The sequence below is a fragment of the Pelobates fuscus genome, chromosome 9 (assembly GCF_036172605.1).
Source record: "Pelobates fuscus isolate aPelFus1 chromosome 9, aPelFus1.pri, whole genome shotgun sequence".
Lineage (NCBI taxonomy): Eukaryota > Metazoa > Chordata > Amphibia > Anura > Pelobatidae > Pelobates > Pelobates fuscus.
In genome coordinates, this window is record NC_086325.1 from 83774024 (window position 1) to 83786207 (window position 12184).

Here is a 12184-nt window from a genome sequence, read left to right on the forward strand (position 1 = left end):
AGATCATCAAGCTTGATGATCTCAGCCATAGCCAGTCGAGGGGAGACCAGCACGCTGCGTGGGGAAAAAAAAGGTGAGCAAAAACACTATTTTTAAACACACATATACACCATGACAGACACAGAAAGGCACATATACCATGACAGATACACACCCCATGACAGACACACACACACCATGACAGACCATGACACAGACCGACCATGACACAGACAGACCCACACACACACACACCATGACACAGACAGACACACACACATATACCATGACACACACACATGACACAGACAGACACACACCCCATGACGGACAGACATACACCCCATGACGGACAGACATACACCCCATGTCAGACAGACAGACACCCCATGACAGACAGACATACACCCCATGACAGACAGACAGACACACACCATGGCACAGACACACACACCATGATGGACAGACACACACACACACCATGACGGACAGGCAGACACACACACACCATGATGGACAGACAGACATACACACACACACACACACACACCATGACACAGACAGACATACACCCCATGACAGACAGACAGACACACACACACCATGACGGACAGACACACACACACACGACACAGACACACACACACACACACACCATACAGACAGACACCATGACGGACAGACAGACGCACACACACACCATGACGGACAGACAGACACACACACACACACACACACCATGACACAGGCAGACAGACACACACACACACACACCATGACAGACAGACACACACACACACACACACCATTCAGACAGACACCATGACACAGACAGAAAGACACACACACCATACAGACAGACATACACAATACAGACAGATACCATGACACAGACAGACACACACACCATGACACAGACAGACAGACACACACACACCATGACAGACAGACACCATGACACACATTACTCCTACCTGCCAGGGGGTCGTGCAGTGCAGACGGCTGTCTGTGCTGGAGGCTGCTGGGGCACCCGTGCTGGCAGCCACTGGAGGAGGTCTTCTGGCGGCCGCTGGGGGTGCTGCGCTGGCTCTGCTCTCCCGCCCTCGCGCGCTGCTGAATGAGACCGGGGCCGGAATATGACATCATATTCCGGCCACGGTCTCATTAAGCTGCACGCTGGGGAGCAGAAACAGCGCAGCTCCCCCAGCGGCCGCCAGAAGACCTCCCCCAGTGGCCGCCAGAAGACCCAGGTGTCTGCCTGGCCCCGGGTGCCGACGGCCCACCGGGAAATTTCCCGGTATCCCGGTGGGCCAGTCCGGCCCTGCAACAGAGGTATTCCTATTGTTTTAGATATTACTAGGTGAGGCGAAACAAGTGAAACACATTGTAAATTAATTTTGTCATATTTTACGAACAGATAGGGATCTAAAGGACATAGTAGGTAAAATAACCATATAAGAATAATTTTAACCACATTTAGGTTTTTAACCCTGTAATATCAGTACAGCATGCAAATAAAACAAGTTTTAAGAAAAGTACACAGATACATTTTAAAAACCTGCATGCGAGAACACATGGGGAACATCCAGAGGGGATACATGAAACACAGTGTTTCTGCATGAAAACATGATAAAGGTACTAATCCAGATCCAGATACTAATATTCTCTCTCTATATGCCGCAACACACAGCCAATTAAGAATTATTATGTCCCGCCGGATATGATGCAATGGAAATACTAACTAGAAAGCGAATGGACATGGCGGGAATGAGTGTGCCAAATCAAATAATCAAGTGGAGATACAAAAAGAGGAACTGCAGCAGGGATCTATTACAGGCATTGAGAAAGATTAGTAGTCGAAACACGTCTGCCTATTTCTTGTATATGGACTTTCTATCTGTACTAACCGGTGCTTACTTTTATATATTTTACACTGCTCTTTTTTCAGTCCTTGATTGGTAATTTTGAATAAAGTATTATCAAGTGAAGATTGCTGCTCTTCATTCTAAGATTAATACCCATGCCTGAATTGTTATCCTGGAGCTTATGTTATAGACTTTTAGCCAGCCTGCTGACAACGTGCCCGGTTGTCCTGGTTCAGCACGTCTTGTCCCTGGAAGGGAATCAGTTATAGTACGGAGAGACCCATTTCCCACCCAGTAACCGGACGACATGCAGTCCTGGGGATACAAGAACAACTTTATTGGCCACACTCAGCTTTATACTTTCCCCATAAAAGGGGTGGATCACACACATCATCAATGTCCCCTTACAGGGTCCTCCCCCTCCCCGGGGGTCACATTACAGAACCAGAACCCCAATCCCTTTGTCCCCTGTTCCTGCAACTCAGTGTCCCCTCCCAGGGTCCTCCCCCTCCCAGGGGCCTGCCCGTGTGACAGGAACTTCAGTCTCTTTGTCCCCAGTTCCTGCCACCTGTCCTCAGGGTTTCCCACCTCTGGTGACCAGGGGTAACCGCCTCTGATCATGTTGTCCCTGGGTGAAACCAGGCAAGGGAAGTGTCTCCTTTCGGGAAACGAATGCTCCCCCTGGCCTCCCAGGGAAGCACTCATTAATTACTTCCCTTGCGGTTTCACACTTATGTTGCAAGTTGCCATTGTTCTAATTGATTGTTGTGAACACTCCAAGGGGCACTGGGGAGGTCCTCGTTCGGGAACCAAATGAGGTGGGAAGCAATCCACGAATGCTCCTTCTAGATGGTGTTCGTCTAATGAACGGGCCACCACCCAGGGTCGGCAAGCGCTGAGTCTTCCCTTGCGGGTTTTGGTTTTGACACCTCGTTATGAGGTGTGAACGTTCTAAGACAATATTCTAAATGTGGTTTCGTGGTGGAACTCGTTCATATTGGCCCTCCTGAAAAACACAGGATTTTAACACAATACAGTGCACCCCCTGGTGCTACACCTTTAATTTCAGAAGGACAAAGTAAAACAATCAGTTTCGGGCAATAGCCCTTTATCAATGCTAATGTCCTTAAGTGAGAACAGGGTACATACCAACATATATACAACTTACAGTGCTTACAAACATATCTGTGCCGCCCCCATGATAAGAAGTAAATTGAAATCAGCTGTGCAGAGTCTTCCTGCATCTAGCCAGCATCCCTGAATCTCCATTGACTTCTTGGTTCGTGGGTGTGGTGACATCATCACACATGGTTGCTAGGCAACAAGTAAACAAACATTCGTTTACGGGCAATTTGGCAATTTAAACAGCTCAAATAGAAGCAGAATAGTATATTAGCACATAACAATCAAAGGACTGGTGGTTTCTATGCTTTCTCTATTGTGTATCCATTACCACATAAGGGGAGATATAGTGATATTTACAAATAAACAATGTAAATAGAAAAAGGACACCCTCTTCTAAACAGAGGGTTTGCAGTATGCATATAACGATGGAATAATATATATATATATATATATATATATATATATATATATATATATATAAGAAAACAAATATACATGATTCTATTCAGGCTGTTTACATACATACATTTACGTTCATGCTCGTTCATGAAAGAGACAAGCCTCGTCTAGGGAAAGAGAACTGGCTTTTAGGGTTGGGAGCAGGCCCTAGTCTAGAAAACATATCGGTCCCGCAGGGGACTAAACAACTCTGTTTTCTGATCACTGCTTAATGAACATACATTTACGTTCATGCTCGTTCATGAAAGAGACAAGCCTCGTCTAGGGAAAGAGAACTGGCTTTTAGGGTTGGGAGCAGGCCCTAGTCTAGAAAACATATCGGTCCCGCAGGGGACTAAACAACTTTGTTTTCTGATCACTGCTTAATGATTAAGGCATTATCCTCACCTCATCATGGAGGTATCGCTCAACTCATAGTTAGTGCCTCGCATACCCTTCTGCAGGGTCATAGTCAGAGCCTCACATGTCACGGCCACACGTATTTGACTCTTTTACCATCACCGAGAGGCCAACTCCCTGTCACAGCGCATCGTGGCTACGAGGCCACATGGCCCAAAACATAGGTAGAGCCTCTCACTGCCACTTGGGAACTAGCAGGGCCTCATCTGTCATGGGGTAGTTTATTTTTTGCCTGACGGCACTAGTAAGCAAGCTAGTTCTACAAAAGGGATATTTTCCTTTTGCATCAAAAGTTTTGCATGGTTAACTCATTATTAATGTCTTCATAGGATGATGCAAGAATTAGTTCCAGGTGATGATCTATCTCTAAACGGCACTCCAACTGGTTTTGAATTTATGTTACTCGCATGGTCACTATCCCATCACACTCAGTCAGTGAATACCAAAACAATTTACGTCAGGACATTAACAGATTTTTGTAGGTTTGTTTTATAGTCCCCCACATGGTCTCTACATCAAGACCATGGTGACTTTTGGGCCTTTCTACCATTAACATCAAAAATAGCTCATAACAGGAATACCTTTCATACAGGAATACTACATCAAAACCTCACTACTTTTCCCAATCATATCCCCTTTCGTTTCTCATATCTCATTACAACAATCTCCTAAGGCGTCACAAATGGACCGTTGTCTTTCATCCGTTAGACTACTCATAACCGAGCATATATTCAGGAGCCTATCCCATTTATCGTATACCAAACCATAAGATAGTAACGATAATGCAGTTATTTAAATAGCTATTTACATTGCCTTCCATGGTTTCTCGAGGCCCAGAGAATTCACAGTAGTACAACAATATGAAGTCAACTCCGACTGTGTCAAACAAATCGACCACTACATTCTCATCCTAAAGATTTCCAAACTAACCAGACCAACCACAATCTTACTATTCCTGACAGACAACAGCTGGAGCCCTGTTAATATTAGATACATGTAAACCCACATGCAACAGTTTCAACCTAACTCTGTTGCTATAACTACGTGGGCATACACTCATCTCAGTCCACATCATAAAATTTAATAGATGGTAATCCCTGTCTAGAATACTTAGATTCCACTTCATGAATGAGAGCTCAGGGAATAATTTAAGTTTTGTTTAAGTTTTGTAAGCATGCTAAAAGTGTGTTTTTTACCGATAACTTTTTGGCCTTCTTTATACAGGCCTACCCGTACGTTGGTATCGGCACAGCACTACCAACTTACCACTCCTTCTACTGTTACGTATACCCTTAAGTTCTGACCATAAGTAGAAGGCCAAAGACCTGAATTTGTGGCAGGAGATTGTCCTGTAAAATGCAATTTACCCTGCTTACCTGCGCTGTTTTCCGTTCATGTGACCCCACCCACCACTCCCTTAAATTAACTCAACTATTACACCCCCTTTTCCTTGGGGGGCTCTCTTTTTACAGGTCTATCTGTACATTGGTATTGGCACAACACTACCAACTTACCACTCCTTCTACTGTTACATATACCATTAAGTTCCAACCACAAATATATATATATGTATGTGTGTATGCACATTACTAGTCAATGTTGGGAGACTATGTTTAACATTTTTCACCTAATAAGATAAGCAAGTTAAAGGCACAACTTAGAGAGTAGATAATGTGTTTGATTACATTCAAACATAGCAGTAAACAAAGCAGTATTCCTAGCTGTTACCCCTGTAAGCGTCTGAGTCAAGTACCTTGCAAACATTGAACAACATAAAGGAAACACTTATTCTAGGAAAACACTGATTATCAGATCTCCAGACCATTTATTAAATAAAAGTAAACTTTGATTTATTATAGAGAATCCTACCTCACTGGACTGACCTGAATTGACATTGCTTTGAGCTGTCTTATTCATTGTCTACCATATATGTACCGTATGACCTTCCCTTTGATCTGACCTGAACTCCTGTGTTCATTGCTCCCAAGCCCAAAGTATCAGGTTCCTTAGCATTGTTTTACACTGTGCTCCTGGTTTAAATTACCTAGACTTTTCTACCTTGCTATTGTGCTGTGTTTCCTGTATTCTGCTATAACTCCCACTGACTGTAAGATTTCAGCTAGCAATCATAAGTAAAGAAGTGTAACTTGCTACTAAGCTGGTTTGCCCAACTCATAGTATTCCCACTACAGCCTCTCTGTGTTCCTGCCTCAAACTTGCTTTCTTTCACAACACTGTATTTTCTAGTCTGACAACTATATTAATTTCACATGACTTGTATCACAATGATTGATGTTTTATTAAATTGACACAAACTTGCCAAACATTTTAGTTATAAGTTTCACCATTTAATATAATTATTTGCATTTATCATTTCATTTTAATAAAATTTAGAATTTTTTTCACTGCAGAGTGTGTGTATTTTTTTCTTTATCTGTAAACAATAAATATGCATTGTGACTTTAGTCTTAAGCCTCCCATTGCGACATAGATAACAATTTGCATACATTTTTAATTGAACGGTCTTCGCATTTTCTGCCAAACCACATTTAATTTTGTCCAGCACTACTGGAAACTGTTGAACAACAATTTTCATTTTGGCAAAATACAGCACATTGTATGAGTTGTACATTAAAAATAACTAAGTAGAATGTTATGAAACTTTGGGATAAAATCCAGTGATCTGATTTGAAATAGAGCTGGCACCTTTTATTGCTGAAATGTTGTATCCAATATTTACAGTCCTGATGGTTTAAAGGATGCTTAACTTGGCTTGAAAATATGTGATTTTGAAAATCCTGCATTTCAATTAATATTATTTAGTAGTTTTCAGGCATTTGTTTTGGAAAATATGGACAATAGTGGGACATCTAAATGTACTCTTCGATGATCTCCTGCTGTACAGAGTATTTTTTTTTACGAATTGTGCATCATGAAATGTACACAAAATACATCTATATTATATAGAAAACACAAGCAATATAGAAATCACATTGACACGTAGGAGGCCTTGATTTAGTATTGTTGACTAAGCTTTTCAAATGATTTAATATTTTTTTGGATAAACTTTTAACATGGTTTAATATTATGAAAAATATTACAATTTTGTCATATTTTTATATATTTTTTTAATTATTTAGATAGCTTTTCATATATGTGTATTTTTTTTATATTTTAATATTTTGAAAAAATATTTTTTGTTTATCCAAGAATATAAAAGCATTTGAAAGGCTTATCAAACAATATATATATATATATATATATATATATATATATATATATATATATATATATATATATATATATATATATATATATACACATATATATATATAAATATATATATATATATATATATTGTTTGATATATATATTGTTTGAATATATATATTATTATTTTTTTGCTTATACTTCATTGAGTATTTCAAGGCATGACAAGGAAATAAAAAGAGCATTTCATGTCACAAGTAAAGGATGACAAAAGAAACAAAAGGGTACATTTACAGAATATCCATACAGGAAAAGTACATGAAGAAAGAATGTTACATGTCAATTGTCATATTAGTGTCATACAACATACTTCCCACCAAAGAAAACAGCAGGATAAGGTGAATAAAATGCTACTGGGCAAACGGCATATTAGATCATTTGGACAGTGGTGACAGTGGGATTATGGAGCTGACTATTTCCTGGTCCACCTAACATTGTCCATGTGACTGTAGATAAGAATCCCATCTCCCCAAATGTCATCCTAATTGGTAGTATGTGGTCAGTAAAGCGCTGACCAGTTTCATATCTTTGATTATCTTCTATTCTCGCAATAACCTCCGATAAAGGAGGGCATAGGTCTTTTTTCCAGTATTCTGCTATCCACGTCTTAGTGAGAAGTGTGTCAGAAGTGCTCTCTTGGTGATGGGAATCTTTTCCCAAGGGGGAAAAAAAAGTAACATTTTACATGCATTTTGAGACATAGTATGGATATGTTTCCAAAGGGGTTGCAGTAGAGTTCCTAAAGCTGTTTGTACCTCCAGCACTAAGAGGAAGCAGTTGAGAAGATATGGGCAAGTCTGTCTGGTGTCAGATACCATCTAAAAATAAACTTGTAGTGCACTTCTGCATGATTATAACAATGTCATCACTTTGAGAGCATTAACACTTTTGTGCCAGCTATTTTGGGGCATCATAAGTTGTAATTCTGTATTTTATTTAAGGGAATGGGGATGTTTTTCTTTAGCAATAATTGAAGTTGAGTTGCATGATATAAGGAGAACACTTTCGGCTTGTTTGGAGTTTGTCAGCAAGTTGTTGCCAAATTAGAGGTGTAGAAAACATTGGGGGAATGGGGAGGGGCCAGGGCCGGACTGGGAATTAAAAGCAGCCCTGGAAAAAAATATTTACCAGCCCCATAATGCGTCGCGACCTGGGGTCTGCTGGGACATGGGGCTGCAGTAGGGTATTGGAGCAGTGGTGCAATGTGTGAGGGGTGCAGTGTGTGTGTGTATGGGGGGGGCTGTGAATGTGTGTGTATGGGGGTTGTGTATGTGTGTGGGGGGCAATGTGTGCCTGTGGGCAGTGTGTAAATGTGTATGGGGTAGTGTGTGTATGGGGGGGTAGTGTGTGTATGGGTGGGTAGTGTGTGTATGGGGGGTAGTGTGTGTATGGGGGGTAGTATGTGTATGGGGGGTAGTATGTGTATGGGGGGGTAGTGTGTGTATGGGGGGTAGTGTGTGTATGGGGGGGTAGTGTGTGTATGGGGGGTAGTGTGTATGGGGGGTAGTGTGTGTATGGTGGGTAGTGTGTGTATGGGGGTAGTGTGTGTATGGGGGGTAGTGTGTGTATGGGGGGTAGTGTGTGTATGGGGGTAGTGTGTGTATGGGGGGTAGTGTGTATGGGGGGTAGTGTGTGTATGGGGGGGTAGTGTGTGTATGGGGGGTAGTGTGTGTATGGGGGGTAGTGTGTGTATGGTGGGTAGTGTGTGTATGGGGGTAGTGTGTGTATGGGGGGTAGTGTGTGTATGGGGGTTAGTGTGTGTATTGGGGTAGTGTGTGTATGGGGGGTAGTGTGTATGGGGGGTAGTGTGTGTATGGGGGGTAGTGTGTGTATGGTGGGTAGTGTGTGTATGGGGGGTAGTGTGTGTATGGGGGGTAGTGTGTGTATGGGGGTAGTGTGTGTATGGGGGGTAGTGTGTGTATATGGGGGTAGTGTGTATGGGGGGTAGTGTGTGTATGGGGGGGTAGTGTGTGTATGGGTGGTAGTGTGTGTATGGGGGGTAGTGTGTGTATGGGGGGGTAGTGTGTGTATGGGGGGTAGTGTGTGTATGGGGGGTAGTGTGTGTATGGGGTGGTAGTGTGTGTATGGGCTGGAGTTCACTCTCAACACTGCGACCACCAGGAATTCATGGTGGTCACAGTGGTGAGAGTGAACTCTAGCCCATAGCTCCAGGGCTAGAGTTCACTCTCGTGAGAGCCGGAGCATTGCCGTGGTAACCGCGGCAACGCTCTGTGCTCGTGCGAGAAGGACGCAGAGGAGCTGCAGGTTGAGCTCCCGGCCCTCTCTTCCTCCCTCCCCTGCCGGCTGCCCGCACGGTGCCTGTGGAACGGGGAGGGAGATCGGCTGGCAGGGAAGAGCCTCGTGGGGCTCTTCCTCCCCTTGTGTGTCTCTCTCCTTTTTCCCTCTGTTTCTCTCTTCGCCTCTGTCTCTTTCTCCCCCCTTTCCCTGTCTCTCTCTCCCCCTTCTCTCTCTCCCCTTCTCTCTCTCTCCCCTTCTCTCTCTCTCTCCCCTTCTCTCTCTCTTTTGTTTTCCCCTTATCTCTCTTTTTTTCCCCCTTCTCTCTCTTTTTTCCCCTTCTCTCTCTCTCTTTTCCCCTTCTCTCTCTCTTTTTTTCCCCTTCTCTCTCTCTTTTTTCCCCCTTCTCTCTCTCTTTTTTTCCCCTTCTCTCTCTCTTTTTTTCCCCTTCTCTCTCTCTTTTTTTCCCCTTCTCTCTCTCTTTTTTCCCCTTCTCTCTCTCTTTTTTCCCCCTTCTCTCTCTCTTTTTTCCCCTTCTCTCTCTCTCTTTTCCCCCTTCTCTCTCTCTTTTTTTCCCCTTCTCTCTCTTTTTTTTCCCCTTCTCTCTCTTTTTTTTCCCCCTTCTCTCTCTTTTTTTTCCCCTTCTCTCTCTTTTTTTCCCCCCCTTACCTGCGAGTAGTGAGTAGGGTTTTTTGCTGGAGCTGCCGGACCGGGTGGCAGCCTCACCTGGGAGGGACGTATTGTTGAAGCATCCCTGTATTTGTTGAAAGGGTATAGCAAGATTATATATGGATTTCAGATATTCAAATGAGATAAACGTCCCATATTGCAGAAACTGGTGGATGAATTGTATGTCATGGTTTGCCAAGCAGTGCAGCAAGATCTGAGGGGCAACAGACCTCAAAGACAATAGTGGGACAATGGGTAGTAAGGTTAAACTTGGACATCTGGTAATCCTTTAAAACACAGAGTAAAATTAAATGGCCTTGTTGCAGGGATGAATGTAAAATTGTCCCTTTAAGCTGCTGACTTCAAATTAAATTGACTTGTTGCAGGGATGGATGTAAGGTTAGCCCTAAAGAGTAGAGAAACAGTTATTTAAAAGAATTAAATACAAGTTCCAAAAAGCTACCATGTACCTAACCTCAACAGTGTAATTTAATAAGACATTTCAAGAACACTGGGCCCAAGGCATATTGAGCATGAATTCCTTTAGTGATCTCGCGCTAGAAGTTCTAAAGACTCATTGGTCCATCTCACCTCTCCCTATTAATGCACTCTGTTTGGCTATGTATCTTAAAAAATAATGCTTTGAGACTGAGACTGGGGGTCTAAATCTCTTGAGTATGTGCTCAACTGTTCTTTGAATATTGATAGTCATGTTCTCTAGGGCCTCATCTGAAACCACACCCAGAGCAGAGAACACTGGAGCCTTGGTGAGTTTTATATCTGCTCACTGCTATATTTTGTATAAGTTATTTTAAAAACTGGTTGAAGGAGTGTCATGTTGTTGAGCAGGATTATAGATAGTTCTAAAAACCAGCCAAGTGGAAACAAGAAGACCCTGAAGACGTTTGCTCAAGACGTTTGTCTTCCTTTAAGGTTCCCAGTAGATGTTCATATAGTTCTGCCAATGTAAATCCAAAGAAAGCAAGAAGAGCTCCACAAAAGGACTGTTGAGGAGATACACTGATTAACCACATCATTAAACAACTTTCAATATATCATGTAAGTTTTCTACTTCCAAAACATGAAATTCAAGAACTGACTGTTCGCTTGTTGCCTAATATATCCCACCCCTTGACAGGTGCCATTGTAATGATATAATCAATGGTATTTACTTCACCTGTCAGTGGTTTTAATGTTGTGGCTGTTGTGGCTGTTGTGGTTGTCATCATTGTGCATTTGCACAATTTTGTTATTGTGCAATTTTGTTTCTGTATGCGTTTTTACTGTAGATTTTAATTTAAAAGAAAACTGTCTATTTGCGTATTCTAATTTACCTGGAATTACACTATCAGTGAGACATCTCCGTTGCTTCAGCAATGTAAAATAGCATGATATGTGCTACTGCTAAATCTTCAAACCTTGGATATCTGTTTTCATTTTTAACTATGATTGAATACACCATCCGTGATAGAGAGTGCATTAGCAACCGCATGGGAACAGTTTTGTCTTTGTGGTTTGAATTGTGAAAGATCTTAAGGAACTGCTGCAATGAGTTAGTATGACTAGAAATTATATAAACTGAATATGAATATCAAGACATTATTCATGAGCATTAGTAGGCAGATCTGTCCTAGTACATTTAATGGTCACTAATTAGGAAAATCGTAGGTGCTACTTTAAGAAATAAAAATAGTACACTTATAAAAGTACAAAATGATCCAATAGGTGCAAACCAGCTTACCAAACATTAAAAGGCTTCAGCATTATCATAGCTTGCCCATAGATCTGTAGCCGTGCATGCTTAGATGTTATATTGAGATATTCTGAAGCAGTGGATTTTTAAGAGCATAAAACATGTTAAATCGATTTTCTTTTAAATCTTCATTAGAACAATTGGCATCACAAAAAAGTCCAGTCCTGGCACAACTCCATTGGAGATACTGAAACATTAATTTTCATTCATTTTACCCTCCTCTGCTTACTAAATTACCTCATGGACATAAGATATGTCCACTTCTATATTGATGTTTGATAAACATTGTAGGCATGCCAACTTGTAGGTTTAAATGTTTGTTTTTTGAATTGACAGAAAAGTTACAACAATAATTGGCATGGAACCAGAATGGTGACACAGTATAGAAGCAAAGTGGTGGATATTTTTACATTAATGTTATTTTTCATAC